Source organism: Seriola aureovittata, chromosome 13 (assembly GCF_021018895.1).
Source record: "Seriola aureovittata isolate HTS-2021-v1 ecotype China chromosome 13, ASM2101889v1, whole genome shotgun sequence".
In the NCBI taxonomy this organism is placed as follows: domain Eukaryota; kingdom Metazoa; phylum Chordata; class Actinopteri; order Carangiformes; family Carangidae; genus Seriola; species Seriola aureovittata.
Window position 1 is genome coordinate 19,914,464 of NC_079376.1, and position 12,365 is coordinate 19,926,828.

At 40.7% G+C, this 12,365-nt stretch overlaps 1 long non-coding RNA gene across 1 annotated transcript in view; it reads right to left on the reverse strand.

Annotated features, from left to right (window-relative positions):
- Positions 1-7,708, reverse strand: part of LOC130179767 (uncharacterized) — a 51,440-nt gene extending 43,732 nt beyond the window's left edge. The window contains exon 1 of the long non-coding RNA XR_008829322.1: positions 7,229-7,708. This is a non-coding gene — a long non-coding RNA (uncharacterized LOC130179767). The remainder of the gene's footprint in view (positions 1-7,228) is intronic.
- Between the last annotated feature and the right edge of the window lie 4,657 nt (positions 7,709-12,365).

A 12,365-nucleotide genomic window follows, 5' to 3' on the forward strand; every position in this document is an offset into this window, starting at 1 on the left:
TAATGTTGATATTTGGTTGAATTTAGGTTGTGATGTCGGGTGACCAAACTTCAATATCAGGACGTCTAATGCCAAGTCATTTTGATCTGATTTTCATTTCCAACTAAAATTTAACACGTGTCCATTGTTAGAGTCGTTAGAGTCCATCTTTCTGGCATTACATTGATGTCCGTTACCGGCTGGGATATGACAACTTGCAATAGTACTACAACAGTGTTAAAGGTTGTCAGTGTTAATGTCTCTGCGCCCGCGAAGCCATCCGTCCCATTCTGGTACATGCAATATCTCAATAACGACTTTACAGAACTTCTTTACATTTAGCACATACATTCACTTGGACTCAAGGATGAACAGATTAGATTTTGGTGGTCAAAGGTTAAAGGTCAAAGTCATGATGACCTCACAAAACCCGGTTTTGGCCTTGTGAACGCAATGTCGTAGTTGCGTAGTCAGCTCTGCTTGCCTTTCTGTAAACGTCACCACAACACAGATTTAACTATATGGTATTTTTGGAGAATGTAGTCTGTGGTGGAGTTGACCTGTAGTGTGTTATGTTGACAGCTGTTCCTTTTATTTTGTCCGCCCCATTAAAATTAGTGAGGGTAGGCTAAAAAACTGATTTACCTTTTCTACGACGCTACAGGGCTACTTCTATGACGATTATGTTGCTTCTTGTCAGTCAAATCTGGCAATGCTGTCTCACACCATTGTCGGGTCAAAATTACAATTTGTCCAAAACTTTGCTGCACTAATGACATTCCCAGCAGCCTCAGCTGTACTTTTTGTTTTTCTCAAATCAACGGTGAACATGGTAAACATGGTAAACCTGGTACCCGCTAATCATCAGCATGTTAATATCGTCATTGTGAGTATATTAGCATGCTGACATGCACATTTAGCTCAAAGCACTACAGTGTTTAAATAGAATCTCACAGAGCATCTAGCATGGCTTGTTGTTCTCATATGTTCCTTCAAATCCTGGAGGAAACAAAGGTCCGCTGTCAAACTGCAATATATCTGTAGTGGAACATTCTGTGATATACAGTACCAGTCAAAAGTTTGGACATGTTATTCTCTGTTGCTTACATTTGGTCATTTCATATGTTTACATACTATTTTGTGCTTGGAAAAAAAATCCCCCTGACACCACAGATAGTATATCATTCAAACTAATACTTGACACTATTAAGAGAGTTTCAAAGGTGAATCCACTTTTGTATTGACTTATGTGCACATAGTGGTTCAAATGCCTTCATGACAATTGAATAAATCTTTAAAAATTCTCAACACTATCTTCATTTAATCTCCTGAGTATGAATGATTTCTTGATGAAATATTTACAGTGTGTAGATGGTGAAATATTCATTTTGAGGTGTATTTTCTGGACAGAGAGCTAGCACACATACTGCATCCTAAAAGTGACAGTGTAAATGTATACACCAATGAGAAAGGCATGGTAATATACAACCCCATTTTGAAAGAAGATTTAGTCTTTTTTAGTTTCAGATTATTAGTTAGGTAGGAGGTAGAAGATTGGTACCTCTCTTATGTCTGCGAGGTAAATATGAAGCTAAATGCTAATCATTCAACTTAGAGACTCTAAATTCAAAGACTGCAAACGACGGAAGCAGCTACCTGCGCTGTAAGGTAAAAACAACTAGAAGTCTTGGGTGAGCCAAGAAGTAAGCCACTTCAGTTCATAACTTCCCACCAAACCACAGCTTGTTTTAACATTTTGTTTTTGCACCGACTGAACAAACTACATATCACATTTTAAATACTGAGCTTCAGAAAGAGGCTTGTTTTTGGTCTTTAAGCTAAAAAGCTCACCGTCTCCTGGCTGTTGCTTCAAGGTATTGGTAATGGTGCATCTTTGACACTGGCTGTGTTGACAGCACTATACTTACTGCAGACATTTTGGTAATTATACCTTTTCGGCAGCACAGACTTTCTTCCACTCAACTATTCATTCCTCTGATTAATAGATATGGATTCAAACCTCCTTACTCCCTCACCCCACTTTTGCCTCAGCCCTGTTACCATCCCTCCTTTTTCCATTCCTCCCTCCTTCACTTTTTCCATCCCTGCCTCACCTTTTTCATCCTTGCAAATGAAAAAAGGGAGCGGCAGCATATGAAAAGTCAGACGGCATGGAGTATTCAAATCAGTCTGAGCCCCCAGGAGAGTGCTGCAGGAGAGTGCACACTTAAGGTGCTCTGGGAGGGAAGGGTGGAGAAATAGATGAAAGAATGGTGCAGAAGTTGTTCGAACACCTCCCTAGTCCTTTCATCCCCTCTGTCGAGTCCCCCCCCCACCCCCCCACCCCCACCCCAAAGCCTCTCAAGTGTATTTGGTGCTCGGTTCTGTCTCCAATTTTTAACACTTCGTGATGCATGAGCAAGCCAGACATCCTCCGCACAGCATGGTGCTGCAGGAAGGTGTTTGTTCTCTCATTTCACCCATTCATACTGTGTTTAAAGCTTGAGCTGTGTGACTAATTGCTTGGCAAGTCAAAGTCAAGGGGTAGCAGCAATGCAGAGCAACAGTGTGTATTTTGTTTTGCAGGGACACAGCAGAACAGCTTCAAGAGAACACAATCTGCCGCTGAGCCAGACTCTTCTTTATACTGTCATCCAGTTGTTGGCTACACTGTGTCAACACACTCGCACAGCTTTTTACTAAGACCGCTTAGGAGCTGGAGAAGAAGTGAAGAGGAGGAGTTGGTTTCCTGTTGCAGGCAGTGAAGTAAATGAGATCTAAAAATACATATTTATATGTGAGCTTGTTTTGTGTATGAAACTTGTGGTACTGAGTGTTAAATACTCAAATATTTTCCATACCAAGTTTCAAAAACTTTTTGTGGAGTCATTTTTCATTAACCAGTATTTTGCTGGAACAAATGGGAAGTACTGAGCTTTACTGCGATTTATACATCATATTTATATACTAGTCTATACTGCTCCACGAGACAGCTGGAAAAGAAACACCTTTTATTAATTAATGTGGCAGAAAATGGCTCACGTGTGCGCTGCTTTCTTACTTTGTTAACACCCTAACCCGTGTGGTGCAGTTTAAATTAAATCTGATGAATTTGCCTATGAAGTCGGGAGCCTTTGAGCTGGTGAGAGTGATTTGTTGAGGACCACTCAGCTGCACTGAGAGCACTTGAAAAGATGCATCAAGCGGATTCTGCTGCACAAGAACACAAACCAGCCACATCATTTCATGTGAAAATGTGAACTGGTCTGAATCTAAAACTCAAAGAATAATTAATACTTCTATTGCTTTCATCTTGCTGCAGTTGGATGGTTGTCCTCTTTATGACACATCAAATCCACAAGTGTCTGTACTACATAAAAAGGTACCCTGTGGATTTTTTTGGATACCAACAAAGTATACATAGGCAGTAATTTTTATTTTAGCACCAATGGTCAAAAATTCCATTATCATCTTTCAGCATATTGTAATTAAAGTGATAAGAGAGCAAACAAGACGTCCGCACCTCCTCTTGGCTTTGTTTTCAGACTTTAGAAAAATTTAACTTGTGAGGGGAGACTTTGGCCAATCACAGCTCTTTTCAGAGAGTGTTCCTATTCGCTGTTCTACAAATGCAGACGCTTGTGCATGTCCTTTCACTTGGACAGGTAACAGGCTGCTAACTTCCTGTAATATCTAAATGTGTTGTAGTGGTTGATTGTGGATGTGTAGATTTACCATGAAAGCAAGAGATGAGTGGCTATGGTGAATGTTGCTAATAGTTTAGCGTTCTGCTTACGGTAGCCAAAGGCTGACGGCCGCGGCTGTGTTGTTTGTGTTACATATGGGTATGAAGCACATGCATATTCCATGAAGGTAGAGGGGTGGTTTTTTTCCCCCTTTCTTTCTTTTTCTAGATTTCTGCCTACCCCAGCTTTTAGCTTCAGCGTTTTTCTTCCCTGTCTTTGCATTTCTTGACACCTTCGATCAATGGAATAGTGTGAAGTCATCAGCCGGACTGTCTATTGTGTCACCAGCATACATATTCATTTGAGTGTCCTTGTGCGAATGCACTCTTTAAAACATTGCTCCATAGTGCTACAGGGAAAAATGGTGAAGTCACATGCTACATGTACTTTACCTCATGATCAGTCTACTCAGCCTGTTTCCACTGGACAAACATTTAAATTACCATCATTTCTACTCTATTTTTTATGCACAAATTGAAAGTGGTCATACAAACAGGCAGATGAAAACGCACTTAACAACAATAATATATAATAAGATTGGACAATTTGATGGCTATAGAACAATGCAACAAGTCCTCCAACCTGAACGACCAAATATGTTGTGTTTTTTTCAACCCTCTAGGAGTGTCTCCTGAAATAGCGGCCCTATGGCGACAGGCACACCAGGCCTTGGTTGTCATGGTTACAGTAGTAAACACGCGAACTACCAACAGCGTGGTACCTACCATAGTTATACAATAACAGTTATGGCTTGGTTAGGTTTAGGCACTACAACTAGTTATCTGTCACTATCACTATCATGATTTGGGTTAAAATAAGTAATTCCTCAACATTACATGATCTTTGTTGTCATGGTTTCAGTAAAGACAATGGGGTTTATTTTGTCAAAAGGCCATAGATAAGTGAAACAACATAAACTGCTACTTGATAAAGCATATAAAATGATGACAATTTGACTTCCTCCTCAGTGAACGTGCTTCTTTCTTCTCTCCTATTTCCAAAATGATGTTGATTGTGTGTAAATTCTGAAGGAAACGGAAAGTGATCCGGACTTTGTGAACCCGAATCCCCCAACAGTAATAACACTTTGGGGGGGAAAGTTGTCTGTTTCCACTTTCAAGAAAGGAAGAAAATCACTATAAGGTTTTTGGTAAGTTCTCCAGCATTAATGAATTGCTGTCCTAACTTATTTTTTTGATGACTGGTTGATTAACTATTTTCCTGTTTTGCTGCAGAGTTTGAACCTTATGCCCTCAGCTGGCAGCTTTCAAATGCCTGCTCAGAGGAAAACAAGATGAGGAGCCCCATTTGTTCCCCGTGCGTTACATTTGCTTAATACAAAATGATGGTGCTAACGTGACACTTTGCACTTATTTAACAGGATGCCATTTAAAAATAAATCTCATTATTTTCCTTTGAGGTGATGCTGAGGTGATGTTCGCTTCACTCACTCCTTCCACATGCACACACACTCACTGTAGATTCCAACTAAGTCACACACACACACACTTCCTGCCTCTCGTACATGCTGACGCTCTCTTTCTTCCGTACACAAACTCAACACCACAGTTGGCCAGCACATGCTGACACAGTCATTAAGCATTCCTTCTGGCTTCATGAGCAAAGGATAATTTCTCTTGTACACACACATGCGTGTGCGCGCGCGCGCACACACACACACACACACACACACACACACACACACACACACACACACACACTCACTCTTGTACAGCTATCTTTGTGGGGTCCAATCACTGACAACCTAATCTAACCCTTACTCAGCCATTTAAACTTGTTGGGTCCAGTATTTTCGTCACCACAAAGTTGTATAGTGAATTCCAGGTTTATGGACCCCAAAAATATAGTGAAAGAAGCCAACATGCGTGCGCACACACACACACACACACACACACACACACACACACACACACACACCACACACACACACACACACACACACACACACCTTCACACACATTTGCATTCTTCTACTCTCTTTTTATCCCTCAATTTGACATTTTATTCTACAGAGGTACAGCAAAGACACTTACTTGCATGCAAGCTTGTGTGCATGCACAGCCACACATGCAGATCAGAATAATTAGTGCTCGGGTCATTACACAACACCAAAATCCCAGAAAGAATGGGAAATCTACTGCAAAGGTACAGGATGCTGCGTGTGTGTGTGTGTGTGTGTGTGTGTGTGTGTGTGTGTGTGTGTGTCCACAATATAAGATACACCTGCTCAGATGCTCATATATCCACATAGATGGCGTAAGGGGAAGGAAGGGGTGACAGTGAGTGGACTATCTGATACTGTGTGTATCGGTGTATCAGAGTATCAGATAACCCAGACCTCTCTCTCTCAAACACAGAGAGAGAGAGACAAGACACTTCAACACGACACAATCATTTCAAGCACTGACAAAATGCTAAGAACTAAGTTAAAAAATATTAATCGCCACATTTTAGTAACACTTAATTTCCATCAATTCTTAATAATTTCCTCAGAAGTTTCTTGGAAAGAATCAGAAATAATAATGTAATCCCTCCTTGCCACTGAATGTAAGATATTAGACTGGGCTTCTAATTAAAGTGTTTGAACCAGATCCGGAGTAGAGTTGAGTAGGTTGAGCTTGCTAAACCTCCCTGTACCAGTAAATGTGATCATTACAGTCTAGAATGTAAAGAATAAGCATAATGTAACCATAAAGTAATTACCAAGAAATAATAGCGCGGTGCCTCCACTGTGGGTCTACAGCCGTTTCTCAATCTGCATTCTTCTCTGTGCTTGTTCTTGCAGACTTTTGAAAAGTTATCAGTCTCAGCCCAAGTACTGTTCCAACTGAAAGTCTGTATCTACCCAAGTACAGATCAAAAATCCTGGCGCCACTGCATTTTGCACTAAATAACAACAACGGCAGAGTTCCTAAACCAGGCTCAAAGCTGAAACAATTTTCATCCCTCGTACTATATGAAGTCGTGATGGTTTTTCAGGCAAGAAATTGACCGTTAAGACTTCAAATATGTGGTCAGTTTATACAAATAACGGCTGTTTGGAAATTTGCTCGGCTATTTTCGGACATGTGAGGACCGTCGAACCGGGTGAGATCGACGGTCATTTCAGCAGCTCGCTGCCCAGCTCCTGGCCCAGTCAGTGTTCGCTGTCTAATTATAATATTGTTAAAAACAAATCTCTTTTTAGTTGCTTCACCATATTAAATGAACACAAAATCAATACCAGTGCAATTAGACATAAAAGAAATAAGAAATAAAAATAAATAACATTTCAGGAAAGTACCCTTTAAACTTAAACTGATGTTCTGAAAAATAATGAATACTTCAAAAATATTTAGACTAAACACACTTTCAACCTGTAAAATGAACACTTCCCTTGTTTTTCCCCACAGCAAAACCCCTGTGTGTATGTTTACCAGTTCTGACCATTGGGGCCCATTAGTTGGTGCACATATGAAGAAACAATTCAGTCGGTTACTCACGCGACCACAATACATGCAGCTAAGAAGAGTCCACGAGCTGGTAGGTTACGCAGCAGCAGGTGAGATGCACAGGTGGTTGTCTGAGTCCCGACGCAGGTCCAGTGGCTGAGTCGACCCTCATAAACAGAAGCAGCTGCTGCCAATTAACATGGTGCTCCAGCAAAGTCTTCCTCTCCTCCAGTCCTCGGTGTAAATGCTGCTGACTCACGACGCTGCTAACTTAAAGGTCCACATTTTAGAGTCCAAACGGTTTACGTTTTACAAAGCTAGTGACAACAATAAACGTACCTCTGAAGCCAGTAGGAGCATATACGCTCCCAAATACCACGTCGTCATAACTCCGCCACATTTTCAGATAGAGACATGCCGCTTTTTTTTTCATTTCAAACTAGAGAAATGGCGCTAATAAGCTAATGTCCGTCCGTGTGAGTCACGTTCTTCGGTCGATAAACTAATGTGAAAAGTTAGAAAATAATTGGACCTTCTTACTGCTTGCCTGAGGCATTGCTGTTTGTGTGTTTATGAATGGATTCACATCCGCAATCTTTGCTAGTGACGTGACGAGCCAATCAGAGTGTTTGATTGAGGCTTGCTCAGTTGCATGTATATACCCAAACTAAATGGCAGCAGTACTGAACCATTCTGAGCTCACAGTGAGGGGAAGTTGCTTTGACTTCATTGTAGTGATTGAAAACATATATCCTATAAATCCTATAAAATAAGGAAAAATTCCCTCTTTGTTTTTATTTTTTGTTGTTGTTTTGTTTTATTGGCTGCTATTCTCTGTTATGCTGTACAGAAGTTTTTATTGAGTGACCTATAACTAATAATTGGGTGAAGTTGTGCTGATTCTGAATCTGTGCAGCACTTTAGCTGTATTTTGTAGGTCCCTATAATAAAATTTGTAATAATTGGATAATGGGTATAATATTGACAGTTTCCATTTGGTATATTTCCAATTAATTAATTTAAATAAACTGCTGAGCATGATCCATCCATGTGATCTATTACTTAACAGTTCAACTGATTCCCAAGCTCGTCATTGTTACGCAGGCCAAAGTTACCACAGCAAACCACACTGTAAAAGCATACTTACCCATCAGCCTCAGCTCACCCAGTCTTCCGTAAGGCCTCCCAGAGCTCTCAGCCTCAACCTGGGGGTTGGAGATGTGGGATGCTGCTCAGATTCTGGTCCTGACAGTAACAATTCTCTTTACGATTATTGTGCCTAAATGAAATGATTAGGTCACACATGCAGCTCTGGCTTTTGTTGCTTACTCTACTTTATATTCAGTGAAATTCACACTTTTTATTTCTTACTTTCATTGTGTTGCATTTCCTTGAGATTCTTGCATTTTTCACAGATTGAATTTTTCAGTTGATTCCTCGTCTTTGTGTTCCCCAGACAATGAGAGAGGTAGATACCATTGATATATCACCCAGCAATATGCAGTGGCACAATACAAATGTATTCACTTAGACATTTCTGTACTTCAACAATAAAACATTACTTCTTTCTTTCCCCTCGCTGTACTAAGCTCATGATCCTGATGATGTTATGGTCTGGTCCCAGTAAAAAGTGGCAGAGTAAATTCATCTGCACATCTTGCACCTTCCTATTGTTGGGAATGTTACTTTTGAAATGTTACTAATTACCCTGTTAAAATGTTATATATAACTTGTCATTGCCATTAATTTAGTCTGTTGGTGCCCTGTGGACATTTCACAACCTAATGACCTCTCCAGGTTAATATTTAATGAAAACACAATGCTACGTTAAGTTAGTGAGTGTTATAAGTTCTCACACCTATCACCTGTGTGACCCACATCGTCCACAAATATGTTCCTAGTTACTCCCCATCACTGCTAGGGACGACTCAGAGGTGGCGATGTAGCTGGGGAGCTAACAGCAAACACGTGCTAGTGTAGCTCTTCCAAACCTTTTCCAACTAATGGCCCACTTGAAAATCTCAAACATTTTATATATATATATGTACATATATACTTTTTATATAATTACATTTTTTCAATAAAATGATACTGTTTTGGAAATGATTTGTGGGATCACTTGCAGTACCTTTGTAGGGTTAGGGTCCAAAGGCTCGGACCACTGTGCTCGTCAGTTACAATCAGTCTCTGAGCTTCTCTCTGCTTTTCCTCTACTAGGCTGCTTACTCTGACATCTTGTTATGAAGCTTGTACATCATTTCATTCAGTAAAGAATTACTGAAGGAGATAAAACCCTCTGAGCTGGCTCACTAACTCTGTTATTAGCGCTTACTGTCAGTTATTTATAGCACTGATTCCACTGTTTGTTTGTTTTTTGAGGAAGTTAATAGTTGGACAATGGAGGATTAACTTAAACTGGATGTGACACAGGATTGTCGGGGTCTTTGTTCCCTGAAAGATCAGCCCTGTAAAGACATCTAGCTGTGATGCAGTGTTGACTGTCAAAGGCCACCAAAATTCAACATGACTTTGGGGCGAATTTACTCTGCCACCGAACGAACAAATGATTTTGCTGTTTTAAATGTTGGTTTTACGCCGCTGTCACTCTGCATCATGCTCGGTTTTTCACCATTAGATGTCAGTCACACACTTCAGGGTTTGTTTAGGGTTCGAACTATTCTGGCTCAAAGTTATAACTGGAGTTCATTCATAAGACTCTTAGTACTAGTATTTTTTTTTTTTTTTTTTTTACTCCAATCCATCATCTCAGGCTTTTCCTCATTCATTCAGACTGTCTTTCAAACATTCACTCCCTCTGTGTGAGGCAGGCCAGCCACACGGCTCACGCTTCCACCGGATGACTTCAGCTTCTGCTGAGGCTCGATCAGATGGCCTCTGTTAAAACGCTCCACCAGGACTTTCACTCGCCACCAAAACTTTATTCATTAGTTTTTTTTCCCCCTCATTCAGAATGCGGATGAGTCTTTATGAGTTGAAACGCAGTGTAAATGTCACAGATTATTACTTTAAGCTTCTTCTGCTGTTACACAAACTATCATTCACTGTATAAAAGCTGCTGCTAAATCCACAAAATATAAAAAGATAAATGAGGGAAAATGAAAGACGGAGAGAGAGAGAGAGAGGGAGAGGGGCAGGTTTTGAAAGGGAGAGAAAATGAGGAAGACGCATATAGAGAGGGATATTCTCCTGCAAAGCCTCTTACCATTAAGCATTTACAGCTTAAGAAATAGGCATTAGAAGGTCAGTCAAGGAGGCGTGAAGCAGGACGATACTGACACACTTTTAAAGAGAGGAAGATTGTGGGTGTGTGAGCTCAGTTCTGAGGCTGTATATGGGCTGGCTGTACAGCAGAGGCAATGGGCTTTCTACGCATATTAAATGAGGAGAATTATGGGAAGGTAATTTGTTTCCCCTCTCATCTTCTCCTATGACTCTCCAGCTACTCAGGTTCCTGTTTAAACATTCACCTGATGTCTGCTGGCGTCATCAGCTATTGAAATGTAAAACCCGGCGGAGAACCTGAGTGTGATAGGAGAACGATAGCGGGGGGTGATTTTGTCTTTAATCCCGCAGAGAGTTTAGGTTTGTATCTCACTCTCTTTAATTAAATAAGTTTGTCAGGAGAAAACATGTGACTTCATTACTAAGAATTTAACCCGATGGTCTTCCAGAAAACACAGAGTAAACACTTAGATATTCTCACAAAGGTCTGTAATGATTCTCCGTCAGTTCAGTCAATTCAATTTACTTCATTAAAACAGCAAAGCCTGATAATTGAAGAGAGAACATCCATTTGTAATTTCCTGTCAGAACCGCTTCATGTCAAACAAATTCCAGTAATTTAATTGCAAAGTGAATACATTTTCTGCATTGACGTTAACTAATAGTGACTTCACCCGTACTGGCTGTGGCCCCCAGGTCGCCTTCCCACCGTAGCTGCTGATGTATAAAAGCAGACCTGATGGTGTATTACAGCTGGGTGAGGCGGAGAGTGAGAGCTTAGTTTGAAACTTGGTTCTGGTGCCTTTTTTGTGTGAAATGCTGATACATGATGACACAGGTGGCTGTCACGCCAGGGATCAAGTTCATTTGAACAAGTGAGAGCGCATATCATTTGTCCTAACCACAGCAGTCTGGGTTAGAGTCCAGCCCGAGGCCCTCTGCTGCCTGTCATCCCCTCTCTCTCTCTCTCTCTCTCTCTCTCTGACTTCCATGTCTCTCTTTCACTGTGGTAATTACAAGAAAGGCAAAAAATGCCCAAAACATAACTTAACAAAACTAAAAATCTGAGACCACTTTCCCAGAATGGGAAGGACTGCGGTGTATGTTTGTTTTCCTGAGGAAATACTAAAGTATAGGAGTAGGACACAGACCTTCAGTCTTTTTCTGAGGTGATCAGGTAAAGCCCAAACTCACATACTTTACCGCGGTTACCTGATGAACTTGCAAATATAAATATATAGGCTGCTTTACACTGATCACTTGGTTAACAGTTCATATTCATCTAATGGAATTAATAGTAGTTTGGCTTTCAAAGAGGTGACGTCCCTTCTCATGCGGTTTCTTTCCGGGCCTCTGGCTGTTCTGCCTAACCTGTTTGGTTTGGTTCAGATGAACTCTGGTTTGTTTGCCAATTTGGTCTGGTTCGTTTAGGCTGCTGGAAAATGATGCCAATTAAACAACTAGAGCGAGACTGTGGGCCTGTGGGCGCTGTCACACCTGTGTTTAGGTTCAGTTGGTGCAGACCATGGGGAAAAAAATTATATCTGGCTCACGTTCGCACTGGCTTTTTACAAACAAACCAAGAGGAGTAAACACAAAGTCACAGAGTCTGATACCTTATTGGATTTCGATTGGACAGTTTTGGTGATGTCATCCCGTATCACCAGCCCATCATCAGGAGCAACGTGAGGAAATCAAATCCTGGTCACTGATAGCAGTTCATGCAGCACTTCAATGCTTTTAATGTGTATATTTACATATTTTCTCTGGTGTCATAAAGAACTCATGAAGAAATAAGTGATTAGATCTTCACACTCAGCAGAGGGATTTGATTGGAGTGTAGCTATGAAAATCGTGTTAAAACCACATATTTTCCATCACAAAACATTGTGGTTGGTTTCTTTAATTTCCACAAATGAACTGCACAAGATTCAGCTTGGAAGTG